The sequence below is a fragment of the Scyliorhinus canicula genome, chromosome 13 (genome assembly GCF_902713615.1).
Source record: "Scyliorhinus canicula chromosome 13, sScyCan1.1, whole genome shotgun sequence".
NCBI classification, from domain to species: domain Eukaryota; kingdom Metazoa; phylum Chordata; class Chondrichthyes; order Carcharhiniformes; family Scyliorhinidae; genus Scyliorhinus; species Scyliorhinus canicula.
In genome coordinates, this window is record NC_052158.1 from 54,706,118 (window position 1) to 54,719,503 (window position 13,386).

A 13,386-nucleotide genomic window follows, 5' to 3' on the forward strand; every position below is an offset into this window, starting at 1 on the left:
TTCATTAAATCCCTATCGTGCAGAAGGAGGCCATTTGACCAATCAAGTCTGTACTGATCCTCTGAAAGAGCACCCTTAACATACCAACTTCCTCGCCCTATCCCCGTAACCCCATAACCCCATCTAGCACTAAGGGGCAATTTAGCATGGCCAATGCACCTATCCTGCACATCTTTGGGTTGTGGGGGTGAAACCCACGCAGACACGGGGAGAATGTGCAAACTCCTCACAGACAGTGACCCAGGGCCGGGATTTGAACCCGGGTCCTCAGCGCCGTAGACCTAGTGCATAAATGAGGGTAGTACAGTTGATGTAGTTTAATGGACTTCAGCAAAGCCTTTGACAAGGTCCCACATGGCAGACTTATAATGAAGGCTAATGCACATGGGATACAGGGTAACTTGATAAGGTGGACCTGATAAGGTGGCTTAGCTCTAGGAGACATTGCTGAGTAAGTTCCGCTTGTTAGCACTGTTGATGACCCCTTCCATCACTTTACTAATACTGGAGAGTAGACTGATAGGGTGGAAATTGACTGGGTTGGATTTGTCCTGGTTTTTGTATACAGGACATACCTGGGCAATGTTCCACATTGCTGGGTGTTGTAGCTGTACTTGAACAGCTTGGCTAGGGGTGTGGCAAGTTCTGGAGCACAAGTATCCTATTCAGTGCTAGGATATTGTCAGGGTCCACAGCCTTTGCAGTATCCAATGCCTTCAGCCATTTTTTCATATCACATGGAGTGAATCAAATTGGTTGAAGACTGACATCTATGATGCTGGGGACCTCCAGAGGAGACTGAGATGGATCATCCACTCGGCACACCTTCCTGAATACGGTTGCAAATGTGCTGGGCTCCCCCATCATTGAAGATGGGGATAATAATGGAACCTCCTCTTCCAGTGAGTTGTTTAATTGTCCACTGGTTTACAGAGCTTGGACCTGTGGTTTTGTGATCTCCTTGCTTGTCGGGAATGTGCTTCTGCAGTTCAGCATGAAGCTTTAAAAATTTACAGGATGTGGACATCGCTGGCGAGGGCAATGTTTATTGCCTATCCCTAATTGCACTTGAGAAGGTGCCTTATTGAACCACTGCAGTTCCTGTGGTGTAGGCTATTACACTGCACTGCACTATTAGGGAAGGAGTTCCAGATTTTGACTCAGCGACAGTGAAGGAATAGCTTATATATTTCCGAGTCAGGATGCTGAGAAACTAGGAGGGAAACCTCCAGGTGGTGGTATTTCCAGGTATCTGCTGCCTTGTTCATCTGGATGGTAGCAGTTGTGAATTGGAAGGTGCTGCCTAATGAGCCTTGATGAGTAGATGGTACACACTGCTGCTTCAGTCTGTTGGTGGTGGAGAGAGTGAATATTTGAAATGAAATGAAATGAAAATCGCTTATTGTCACGAGTAGGCTTCAAATGAAGTTACTGTGAAAAGCCCCTAGTCCCCACATTCCGGCGCCTGTTCGGGAAGGCTGTTACGGGAACCCTGCAGTAATAAACACCTATTTCTTAAAGGTACTCTCACTACAGATACTTATATATACACCCATTTATAAAAATCCATTTCTTAAAGGTACTCTCACATGACACCTGACCTCATGCTCATCTTAGCCAACAGGCCGAGATCTTCCCTCCATCAAGCCGGCTGCCTTGTCCTGGTTAGTGTTAAACTTCTTCAGTGTTCTCATGTATTCTCATGTATTTTCTTGAATTTTGTTTAATTCCCTTTTCTTCCCATGTACTGAATGATCTGTTGAGCTGCTTGCAGAAAAATACTTTTCACTGTACCTCGGTACACGTGACAATAAACAAATCCAATGCAATCCAATCCAATCCAATGTGAATATGCTTAATAGGTACTTTGAAAGGGAAGGAGAGAAAACGGAGAAGGTTTTAATGATTCTAACTCAAAGTGACGAACCAAATCCAGATGACTGTGAATTTGACATACTTCAAACTAAATTGGAAAACGAGGATGTTCTTAAAAATTGGGATAAATTGTTGAGTTACCTTCCGGAGGAAAAACAGACTGATCTGAAAGAGTTATTGATATCACATGGGCATATTTGTGGAGATAAATTAGGAAGTACTAAAATAGCTATACATGATGTAGATGTGGGAAATGCTGTTCCAATCAAACAACATCCATACATACTTAACCCTTTAAAATTGACACAGGTTAACAAAGAGATTGAGAGTATGCTTAAAAATGGCATAATTGAAGTGGGTTGCAGCCAATGGAGCTCACCCATTGTGGTGGTACCTAAACCAGACGGTACCCAACGGTTGTGTGCGGACTATAGAAAGGTTAATGCAGTTACAAGAATGGACTCTTATCCTATCCCACTTTGGAGGATTGCATTGAGAAAGTGGGACAATCAGTTTTTATTTCCAAACTGGATTTACTTAAAGATTACTACCTTTATCCGAAAGGGCGAAGGAGATTTCAGCTTTTGTGATTCCAGATGGTATATACCAATTCAAAGTTATGCCATTTGACATGAAAAACGTCCCAGCCACATTTTAACGGTTAACTAACAAAGTCATTTCAGGCTTACCCAATTGTGCGTTATACATCGACGACCTGGTAATTTTCAGCCAGACATGGAAAGAACATTTAAAACATCTGATGGAGTTATTCGATCGACTTCAGGAGGCAGGTTTGGTCATAAACCTAGCCAAAAGTGAATTTGGAAAAGCCCAAGTCACTTTTCTTGGCCATACAATCGGACACGGTCGAATGGTCACACGGGATGTGAAATCAACAGTTATTGAGGAGTTTCCGATACCCTCAAGATGAAGGGAAATAATGCGAGTTCTTGGCATGAGTGGATTTGATCGAACATTTGTGCAAAAATTTTGTCGGGTGGCTGCTCCACCGATGGTCTTGCTGAAGAAACATTGAAAATTTCAGTGGACAGCGGACTTTCAACAAGCATTTGACTGCCTTAAAGCTGTGATAACCAATGCTCTTGTGTTGGAGAATTACAATGGACTCTGTGATCAGATTGAACTAAAGTATCTGACTTTAAGGTGAAATGCCGAGGCGTAGAGAAATGGACGGATCGTGCAGAGACCTTCTTGTTCAAAAAGACTATCAATCGAGAAGGATTTCAGTTGGAGGAAGAAAAACGAAAAAAAAATGGACTATATTATTATACCTGTTTGTGTGTATTGTTTTTTTGAAACAAAAAAGTATATTTACTGTGTGCATTTCTTAAAGGATGGTTAAAAGGTGAAAAATGAAACCATCTTGAAGTTGATGGTTTATTTTTCTTTCTTGGGGGGAGGTGTCATGTGAGAGTACCTTTAAGAAATGAGTGTTTATTTCTGCAGTGATGTCAGAGAGGGGGTGGAGCTGGGCTATCTGTCAGCTTTTTACTTTCATTTTAGGCCATTTGCTGTAGGGTGTGTTTTAGTTTCATTTTCAGAGCTGGATTGCTGCAGTCAAAGCTAGAAGGTGTATTAGTGTCTGTCTCTGTAATCTAAAGACTGCAAATCGATCTTGATGATTTAAAACTAATAACAGTAGTGACTTTAACCTGCTGTGCTTCTGGTAAAAGGTGTTTAAGTCTTATAGATGTTAAAAGGAAAGCTTAAAGGATTACTTAGTGTTGTATTCTTTGGGGGTTGTATTTGAATTAATGGTTGCTAAGATGTTAACCGTATGTTTTAAAAAGGTTACCTTGAGTTCATAGAATAAACATTGTTTTGCTTTACAAAATAATTTTCCATTTCTGCTCTACCACACCTGTGGAGTGGGCCGTGTGCTCCACATACCACAATCTATTAAAAGTTGTGGGTCAGGTGAACTCCATGATACACTTTGGGGTTCTCTGAACTCTGGCCCATAACACAGGTGTAATGCCTGGGTCTGATATATCTCTCTTGCGGGGACGATGAATTGGATTCAATTTGAATCGGTTTTTGGAGCAGGCAAGGAGCTGGATTAGGGGTTGGCCCTGTCCACACTATGAGCTCTGGCTTTGTAACTCTGATAAAGTACTATAAAAAATTAAAAAATGATGGAGGGAAGATGATTGATGAAGCAGCTAAAGATGGTTGGGCCTAGGACACAACCCTGAGGAACCCCTGCAGTGAAGTCCTTTGGCTGAGCTGATTGACCTCTGTGTTGTAGTTTCATCAGGTTGGCAGCTTGTTTTTAATTTTAAAAGCAAATTGTTACAGGTGCTTGAAATCTCATATAAAACAAAAAATGTTGGATAACCTCAGCTCATCTGGTAGCCCCGTCGTGGCATAGGTGGGATTAGAAAATGCAGCAAACTATTTAAAAGTCCATTAACTTTGGCTGGATTGGAAATTGCCGCCATAGGGAATGACAATAAAATCCTACCCGTTAACTCTGTTACTTCCTACAGAAATGCTGCCAGACGTGCTGAGGTTTTACTGTTTTTTCTGTTTCTATTACATTCTTAAGTTTGCCGGGTGCTGCTCCTGGCACCACCTTGTGCACTCTTTATTGAACCAGGGTTAATCCCGATTGGTAGCGTGGGGGATATGCAACAAACTGAACTACAAAACACAGCAACTGAACTGGAGGATGTCCCTGAGATATGAGACCATTAATCTCACAGATGGGAATTTTAAAGAGGAGGTGTTGGGTGTGTGAGAGTTGATGTGAATCAGTGAGACAAATGGTTTAATTTATGAGCTTACAGAATAGTAATGGTAAATAAGCCCACTTCACAAAATAAAAATCTGTTCACCTTTCCGATTGCCATCAAGGATTTCAACTGGTCACTGTTGCACTCTGTGCCCTGGGCCCAAACGCAATCTTGTGTGAAAGCTCTGTAACTGAACTCTGGGCAGCCAGTGAACAACACCCTGCGATTTCTGGGAGCAATTACGACAGGCTGGCATCTGCCACAGCCTCATTATCCTGTTACATGGCTCTCATTCTTTCTCAGCAGATGTCATGTTCATTCCTTTCAGAGATTAAAAACTCCTTGTCTTCAGGCAATCCGTCTGTCCACTGCCTTTGCGACTATTGTAATTACCAAATGTTGAAAATGTAAATCAACCTGAACTCACGTTACCCTATTCACCCTGGGCTGAAGTACATCCAGCTAATGTTCCTCTCTGGGTATCTCAATGCCACTTTCTCCGCTCCTCAGCCGCATCTATCCACCTCTTCATACTCATCTCTTGTTCAGTAAGAAACACACATTCACAAACACACACTCACACTCACAAACACACACTCACAAACACACACTCACAAACACACACTCACAAACACACATTCAGAAACACACATACACACAAACACACACTCACAAACACACACTCACAAACACACATTCAGAAACACACATACACACAAACACACACTCACAAACACACACTCACAAACACACACTCACACTCACAAACACACACTCAGAAACACATACACACAAACACACACTCACAAACACACACTCACAAACACACACTCACAAACACACACTCACACTCACACACACACATTCAGAAACACACATACACACACAAACACACACTCACACTCACAAACACAAATTCAGAAACACACACACTCACAAACACACACTATCACAAACAAACTCACACACAGTCACGCACACACATTTGCAGTAGCACAGTGGTTAGCACCGTTGCCTCACAGCACCAGGATCCCAGGTTCGATTCCCGGCTTGGGTCACTGTCTGTGCGGAGTCTGCACGTTCTCTCTGTGTCTTCGTGGGTTTCCTCCGGGTGCTCCGGTTTTCACCCACAAGTCCCGATGGACGTGCTGTTTGATGAATTGCACATTCTGAATTCACCCTCTGTGTGCGCAAACAGGCGCTGGATTGTGGCGACTTGGGGCTTTTCACAGTAACTTCATTGCAGTGTTAACGTAAGCCTACCTGTGATAATAATAAAGATTATTATTATTGTTACAAACACACACATTCACAAACACACATAAATACACATTCACGACCACATATTCACAACACACATTCACAAACACACATTTACTAACACTGGGCGAAATTCTCCGACCCCCAGCAGGGTCGGAGAATCGCCTGGGGCCGCCTAAAATCCCGCCCCCATCGTGGCAGAGATTCTCCGCCACCCGGGAAGTGGTGGCGGCGGAGTCTCGCCAATCCGATCAGAGAGGCCCCTGCGGTGATTCTCCGGCCCAATTGGGCCGAAGTCCCGCCGCTGGGAGGCCTCTCCCGCCGCCGAGGTTTAAACCACCTCTGGAACGGCAGGATCAGCGGCGCGAGCAGGCCCCCGGGGTCCTGGGGTGGGGGGGGGGCAATCGAACCCCGGGGGGTGCCCCCACGGAGGCCTGGCCCGCGATCTGGGCCCCCCCGCTCAGACTCCGGGCTAGTGCCCTGGGTGCACTTTTTCCTCCGCGTTCCGCCATGGCGGAAGCGGAAGAGAACCCAACATCGCGCATGCGCCGACCGGCGAAAGCCTTTCGGCCAGCCCCGCTGCCGGGAGCGGCGGTTTTTTTCGCCAGTCTTCAGGTGCAAACCGCTCCGGCGCGGGGCTGGCCCCCAAAGGTGGGGAGAATTCCCCACCTTTGGGGAGGCCCGACCCCTGAGTGGTTGGCGCTACTCCCCTACGCCGGCACCCTCCGTCACGCCGGGTAGGGGAGAATGCCGCCTACTAATTGTGACGATTGGAGGATTGTATGGATATTGGCTTCTAAAAATGTGGACAAGTTGAGTTTAAAGCCTGGGAGTATTATGGGCACGATTCTCCGGACTCACGATGGTTCAGACAATAGCGGGCGTCGCAAATTTTTACGGCGACGCTGTTCCGACGCCCTCCCGCTATTCTCCGAACCCTGCAAAATTTCGGAGTCGCCATTCCCGACAAACGCCTCCTTCACGCCCCCGACACGACCAGAATCGGCACTAATAGCCCCCCCCCGCTATTCACCGGCCCGGATGGGCCGAAGTCCCGACGTCATCGCGCCCTGTTTGCACGTCGTGAAACACACCTGCTTTTTAAGTTCGTCAGCCAGTCGTGCTGGCTGACGACAGCTTGGAGGAGGTGAGCGCACCACTCAGCGCACCGCTCAGCGCACCGCTCAGCACACCGCTCAGCGCACCGCTCAGCGCACCGTTCAGCGCACCGCTCAGCGCACCGCTCGAGTCTGGCCACAACGGGGAAGGCATCCCTGAGAACGGGAGGGGGGTCCAGAGCGGGGGCAGTGGGTGAGACGGGGGGGGCAATGGGGGAGACGGGGGGGGGAAGTGGGGGAGACGGGGGGGCAGTGGGGGAGACGGGGGGAGTGGGGGAGACGGGGGAGGGAGTGGGGGAGACGGGGGGGGGAGTGGGGGAGACGGAGGGGGGGGGAGTGGGGGAGACGGAGGGGGGGAGTGGGGGGGGGGGTTAGGTAGAGAGTGAGCGAGTGACCCGTCCAACCCCGGTTACAAAATGTCTGCCACCATGCCATGGCGTGCCGGTCACGAGGACACGGCCGCTGGTTGCCCTGTGGCTTACGGCCACAGGCCACTGACACACCCGTGAGGAGGACATAGTTTACTGGCCGTTGGATGCAGAAAGTGACCAGGGGTTAGGCTGCCCGCGTGTCAGCAGCGCGACCAGGCCACCGGGACACACAGGTATCCCGTGGCAGGCGGCTGCCAAGTTGTCGACTAACCTCCGTCTAACATGTCCGTCTAACATGTCCCGTTTCTCTGCCCCCCACCACCCTTCTGTAGGTTAGCACAATGTCTGTGAACAGAACGGCTATGTTCTGCGCAGTGGTTGGGGCCGCTGTACTGCATTTGGAGATGCAGCAGCATCCACACCCACAACCCGCAGTGGATGCAGGGCCAGCTGCAGCAGCAGCGGGAAGGGCCGAGGAGTTGCCAGTCGTCGAGCAGCATGGGGGGGAGGAGGAGGAGGAAGAGGAAGAGGAGAGAGTGAGGGTGCAGCCACGGCGCCAGAGGCGACGACCAAAGCCGAGGGTGTACCGTGTCCGGGTCTCTTTCCTAACAATGCCGGACATCACCTGCAGGAGGAGACTCCGGCTGAGTAGGCAGACGGTGATACATATCTGCGAACTCCTGTCGCACCTCGCCCCACGTGGAACGGGGGGGAGGACACGCGATCCCGGTTGCCATCAAGGTGCCGGTCGCTCTGAACTTCTATGCGACCGGCTCCTTCCAGTCTCCGAGCGGGGACGTCTCCGGGATCTCCCAGTCATCGGTGCACAGGTGCATCCGGGATGTGACCGACGCCCTCTATGCCATCGCGGACCGCTACATCACCTTTCCCGAGGACCAAGCAAGTCAAGACTCACGAGCTCGTGGATTTGCCAGCGTGGCCGGGATACCGAGGGTGCAGGGGTCAATCGATTGTGTTCACGTCCCCATGCGCCCGCCTGCAGGGGACAAGTAAGTGTTCACAAACAGAAGGGGGACATACTCCATGAATATCCAGGTGGTATGCGACCCCCACATGAGGATCATGAACGTCTCTGCAAGGTTCCCAGGGAGTGTGTATGACTCCTACATAATGGCGCAGTCGTTCATCCCTGCGATGTTTGAGGGACGTCCCCCCCCCGGCTGAGGGGCTGGTTGCTAGGCGACAGGGGTTATCCGCTGAGGTCTTGGCTGATGACGCCTATACGGAGGCCTCAGACCAATGCGGAAACACGATACAACGAGGCCCATGAAGCAACCAGGGGTGTGGTGGAGCGCTGCCTTGGCCTCCTGAAGATGAGATTCAGGTGCCTGGACCGCTCCGGAGGGGCCCTGCAGTACCAGGCCGAAAGGGTTGCTCGCATTGTAGTGGTCTGCTGTGCGCTGCACAACATCGCGATGCAGAGGGGAGATGACCTGCTGCAGGAGGCGGAGGGAGAAGCCAGTGGCAGTGGTGCCAGCACAGAGGAGGAGGAGGAGGAGGAGGAGGTGGAGGAGAGGGAGGAGGAGGCTGGCGGAGTGGCGGGCGCAGAACGCAGACATGACCCAGGTGCTGGTGATGTCCAGCAGGCGGCACGACGGACCCGGCGAGGATGGCGGGCACGCGACGCCTTGGTGGAAGCACGGTTCTCGCGTCGCATGTGACGTCCCCGCTGAACACCAAACCACCACCTGCATCGCTAGTCGTGCAGAGGGTCAACACACAACTTCCACCACCACACCCCCCCCCCCCCCCCCTCTCAGTGTACACTGCTCCACTTCGACATCACCCTTACCACTGGGTCCAGACGGTATGGCACAACATTGATGGCTGTGTCAGCGGGTGTGATCAGTGCCATGTGGAATGATGACAGCCCGCTCTGCGATGAGCTGTGAGCTCAGAATCGTTAGAGAGAGTCTGACCCATGGCAATAGCTGAACCATCCACCTTGGTGGCCGCTGAGGGGGTGGGGGGAGGGGCAGGGACTGCACACCCGGCACCGAAGTTTCACCACTCGTCAACCCCTGCGACACTCGGTCACCATCACAAATCCTGCGGCTGTGGAACAATCACACGGTATTACAAGTAAGGTGGAACAGTGCGTTTAATGTTAACAATTATTTACAGGTGCCCTAGCCCCTACAACTAAACTGTGCCCTTCACCCGTGCCAACTTACTCAGTGTCTATCTTAGTTGCCTTACGGGTCCTACCACTACGTCTAAGTGATTCCCCAGATGATACAGCAGGAGTGGAGGAGGATTGCTGCGAATCGCCCCCCTCGACTCGTTTCTCCTTCGCTAAGCGTTTCCTGGGGCGACCCGGCCTTGATGGGCCAGGCTGCTCTGCAGGCGTCTCGGGTGACATTGTGCCACCCTGCTCTGCCTTCTGCCCACCCGATGCACCAGGGATGGGACGGGGGGAGGCCGAGAATTCCGGGACGTCCCGTGATGGACTTAATGGGACGGGCCCCAAAACCTCCTCCTCCCTCGGGGAGCCCGGTGGCCCCCGGGCCTCACTTTGGGACAGAGGTGCGAGCGGGGAGGTGCCCCGTCGCACCACCGGCACCTTGCGCTGCCAGTCCTGGAGGCCTGCAACGGTATCCACCAGGATCCGAAGGTTTGCAGAGACGGAGTCCAGGGAGTTAGACATTCCCGCCAGGGACTGTGCGACCTCAACCTGTGTGTGCACAACGCCATCCAGCACATGTGTCAGGCGGTTGATGGTCTCCGCGACCGACTGCTGGGACTGTGCTATCGACTGCTGGGACTGTGCTATCGACTGCTGGGACTGTGCCATGGCGTGCTGCGACTGGGCCATGACCTGCTGAGACTCGGCCATGGCCCGCAGGGCGCCGGCAATGTCGTTTTGGCTCTGGCACATTGCTGCCTGTGAGAGGGCAACCCTGTCCAGGGCCGAGGATGACGCGTGCACATTAACCCCAACGCCTTGCATAACCTGACCCATTGCCTCCACCGCGGATGCCATCCGTGCGGTGTCGGACTGGGTCTCTGCCATGAGCGGCACCACTCCCTGCTCGTGGACGCGGTTCGACTCCTCTAACAGCGTCTGCAGAGTCTGGAAGACAGCCCTCATCCCGTCGTTGTTTCCCTGGGTTTCTTGAGGCATCGGCTGTGCGGGTGGGTTGAGAAACTCCAGGAACTCCGAAAACGTCTGGGAGCCAGCTGGATGCTGGGCCTGGCCTGGCCTCCGCCAGTCCGGGCCCTCGGCTGCTCCGACCTCCACCTGCTGTACCTGCTCAGCTGTGATGTGCAAACCAGACTGTGACCCAGGAGACTCATCACTAAATAGGCCCGCCGGGGTGAGTGTCTCTGGGATGATGGATGTCGTGGGAGAAAGCAGTGCCGCAAGCCCGATGTTTTCGCTATTTAGGGCCTCCTCCAAGGTGTGGGGCCGCTCAGAGTCCGGAGGGTTGTCCCTGGCCATTTCCGGGGGTTGTGGTATCGCCACCCTCTGGGCGTCCTGCTCCGCAGATTGGATTGGGGAGGATGGGGCTGCCCGCTGATCGGGCACCCTCTGTTGTGCTGCCCCGGGTGAGGTGGCGGCAGATGCCTGTGCCCGTCTGCAGCCAGACGGCCCTGGTCGTTCGGCATCACGTCCTATGGAAGAGAATGAGACGGGTTATTTAGATTTGCTCGGCAGGCCGCTGGACGGTCCCAGTGGGCAGCGTGTGAAGGGACAGAGGATGGGGGAGGTGTCCCAGTGGGCAGAGTATGTGAAGGGGCAGAGGATGGGGGAGGTGTCCCAGTGGGCAGAGTGTGTGAAGGGGCAGAGGATGGGGGAGGTGTCCCAGTGGGCAGAGTGTGTGAAGGGGCAGAGGATGGGGGAGGTGTCCCAGTGGGCAGAGTGTGTGAAGGGACAGAGGAAGGGTGGAGGGGTGGATGTTTGCCAAGGAGGGTTGTCTCACTTGCTGCAGATCCGCAAACCTCGCATATCCCGGGTGGCAGACCCCCCAACAAGGTCCAGGGCCCTCTGCTCAAAGGTGGTGAGGGGGTGCAGGTTGGGCGAACCCCCTCCAGTCTTGTGCCGCTCATGGTTGTTGTGAGCGGACTTGGCCTGTTGGGGGAGGGTACATAGGTAGATCATTACAAAACGGCAGGTATCAGCAGTCCGTTCAGATACTGGCACAGTTTGGGGGGTCAAGTTGTCATAAGACAATTGCATCTCTCCATGGGGCCAGAGCGCTGGGTCTGTGACAACTTTGTGAACCATCCTCAAATAACTCTGCCCCAATCCCCCTCCACCCCCCCGTGCCAGGGGGGGAGGTGGGTGATTAAGTAAAGTGGGGGGGGGGGGGGGGAGGGATGGTTTCGTGAAGCTTTTTCCGGCATTGCTCTGCAGAGCGAAGGGTCTGCCCCACAGCACTAACGGCAGCAGCCACCTCACGCCAGGCCTGGCGTACCGTGCTGGCAGGTTGGCGATACCCTCTCCGCGGGCGGATGATGCCCCTCCTCTGCTCGACAGCATCGAGCAGAGTTTCGACATCGGCCTCCACAAATCGAGGGGCAGCTCTCCTGGACTCCGACATCATGGCCGACAGATTCTGTGCTCGCCCGCGCCTTTTTACGGCGTCGGGCGGCGTCACGTGGGCGTGATTGTGTCGTCGCCGCGTTCCATCGTCATCGCGCACGTGATTGACGCGGCCGCGTTACTAGCCCATTTCCCGGAAGTGAATACGTCGGGAAATGGACCCTTCACGACCGTCATAAAACGCGCCCGTTTTTTACGACGGTTTTGCGATTTTTCGCGGGTGCGGAGAATCGCGCCCAGTGTGTTTGACTGCAATGGTCACATTTTTGAAAAGGGTTTTGTTTTGTTTCTAGGAAACAGTAGGTGAAATTCACCAGAGGAATGTGTTTTGTCTGGGGAAGTCACTGGGTAGTTAATGTGCTTTTGCAGCCTGCAGAAATAATTTGTTTTTGAGCTCCGAGAAATTTAGAGTTAGATTTATTGTGTACTGATGTATGGTGAAAAGTACTGTTCTGCATACAGTCTAGGCAGATTGTTTCATGTATGAAAAACATAGGACATATGATAAATACACAGTGTAAATACATAGACATCGGCTGAAGCATATGGGTGTAGTGCTACACAGTAGAGAAGATGCATGGAGAGATCAGTTCAGTCCTTAAGAAGATCATTCAGGAGTCTGGTAACCGTGGGGAAGAAAAGTTTTTGAATCTGTTTGTGCAAATTCTCAGATTTTTGTATCTTCTGCTCAATGGAAGAGGTTGGAAGAGAGAAAGTGGGAGGGGTCTTTGATTAAGCTGCCGGCTTTCCCAAGGCAGTGGGAGGTATAGACAGAGTCATTGGATGGGAGGTAGATTCGCATGATGGACAGGGCTGTGTTCACCACTCTCTGTTGTTTCTTCATGCAGAGAGGCAGTGAGTTAAGAGAAGCTTTGAGAGAGAGAGGAGCTGAATTCTTATCTGTCTGACCCGGAGTTCATGAAGCTTTAACAAAGAATAATATTTTAAAGTTGAGCATTCTTGTCTGAAACAACCCAGTTGCAGCAGCTATTTGAAGATATTCAGCCAGAGTCTGAAGGGGTTCTAACTGGGGCCCAAATCTGTTCTGCAAAGCAAGTATTAATGTATGCCCTGCTGATTTTAAGATGGATTGAGAACTGTATGTTTCTTTGCTTGTTGTTTAATGTGAAATTGTATACTTGTGCTCAGGGGGTCATTGTGTGAAGATAAAGTTTAATATTGTATTCATAATAAAACATTGTTTTAGAAATACCAAAGCCCTATTGTTTCATGGAATCACTCCTGGAGTGAATCATTCTTTCTGCACAGTCATAAAATAAACTAAAATATTGGGGTTTTGGTCCAATATCCTTGCCACTGTTGGGGTCTGGTCTGGGATTGTAATAACCTTCACAAACACACACATCCACAAAAGACAGTCATTCAAACACATTCACAAACACAAACACATACATTCTCACAGGCATACATTCACAAAC